Genomic DNA, 1,966 nt, shown 5'->3' with positions numbered 1-1,966 from the left:
AACTTTATTAAGAAATTTAAAAAAAATATGCTGAAAAATATGGAAATTATGATTATGAAAAGAATTCTCAAAATTTTTGTAGTTACGGTTAAGGTTAGGGTTAGGGTTTTAGGGTTTTAGGGTTACGGGAAAAACAGTGAAAAAAATGAAGAAATTCGGGGTTGGGAGGAAGGGGGTGCCAAAATTTCAAAATGCCAATTTTCGGCAATTTTCCGGAATTTCCGTATCCGTAAACGGGGTTTTAGGCAAAGAAAAAAGGGGAAGAAAATGAGGAGGGGTGGGTGGCCAGATATTAGATGTGATGTGGTTCTCTTGCATGTGTGGCTTGTTGCAAAGTACTGTTGCCAGACATAGAGTCTTCCAGCAGTCAGCCTCTTGACCCAGAGCAGCTCTACCTCCTCCAGTCACTCGAGGTAGACCTCCATGTTGAGTCTGAGGCCGTGTGGGAAGATGAATGGAGGCATAACGTCGCCATCACTAATGATCACTTAAAACAACATCATGTTGACTGGATGTTTGATTTTTATCACTCTCAGTACATGTTTCGGGACACGGCAAGCCAACAGTTGTTCTTTATGTTCACTATCTGCTCGTAATGGAGCTTCAAGCGCGAATGCCAAGCAGTACAGCATGACGTTTCCAAATTTCTGTCAGGGTGAATTGCGTCATGTTGCTGTTTTTCTCGTAGACGGTGCCCAACTGACCCTACTGTATAGTGTAGTAGAGAAAATAAAAACAAACAATGCGGGAAATTAAAAATATAAAATGGCGACAATTTACCCCTCGCACCCTGAATATACACCGGGTGCTGCATTTTAACTCTTACCCATTGTTTAAACACAATAATTTACCGAACATTCAAACATAAATTGAAATACTTATATTCACAAAAATGATAGCAACTGTAGAACGCTTCCTAACACTCTGTTATATTGCATAATCTTAATTAAATATGGCGGCATAAAGAACACATGAAAAGCTTGGAGCATTGGAAATGGCTGGTATAAAGACTTGAAAAATAATAAAACAAGATGAGAAAAGATTAAATGTTATGGTGAAAGCAAAGGGTAACCATTTAAAATTGTAGATATATGTAACATATTGTCAATAAATATAACAATCAAGGAGAAAATTTTTATTAACTAAGACTAAAACTTATCATTTTATGGAAAAAGTGAATAATGGATTAACATAATTATATGCCACACGCCACACACACACACACACACACACACACACACACACACACACACACACACACATGCATGCACGCACGCAGACACAAATATATAATTTTTCTCTTTTTTACTTTCCATTCTTTTGAGATCTTGATCGTACAATAATTTTCATTTCATGTTTTAGTTGGAAATGTTTGTATTTAGCTAATATGAGCTCGTTTTCCTTTCCGGTGTATCTAAAAAAGAACGCGCTATTGAGTTATCTCTCAGTGAGGGTTTTGTACGTAAGGCGATGTCCTAATTTTTCTCAGTGGGTGTATTGGGTGTATGGGGTAAAGTATTCTCCATCTTGTTGATGAAAGTGTTATTTAATTCAAACATTGTATTCGTTGAATGACTTTCTATAATTATATTCTGCGTGTATTGATTAGAGCAAGGAAGATTTGAAGGGTTAATGAATTGACATTAAATGTTGTGTATGAATTACAGTAACTTTCATGAATCTTCCTTGTATGGCGATACGGGAAGTTAGAGTTTGTTTATTTCTATCTTTGCATCCGCTGGTTTATGCGGCCAGGTTTTAGTGATGGCCACCTTACATATCATCACCTAAGGATAAGGCAATGAATTTTACTGTCATCCTACATACTGTAAGTGACAAATTTTATCTAAACATTTGGGTGAGTGTGAGTATGTGCTAATGACAAGGCTTAACGAGGCTGAAAAGCATCTGGTGTTCTTGCTAGCCGCGGCTGGGACGATTTTCATCATTCTCCAATATATATATA

Source organism: Octopus bimaculoides, chromosome 13 (genome assembly GCF_001194135.2).
Source record: "Octopus bimaculoides isolate UCB-OBI-ISO-001 chromosome 13, ASM119413v2, whole genome shotgun sequence".
Taxonomy (NCBI): domain Eukaryota; kingdom Metazoa; phylum Mollusca; class Cephalopoda; order Octopoda; family Octopodidae; genus Octopus; species Octopus bimaculoides.
Note: the sequence above shows the minus strand (reverse complement) of the source record.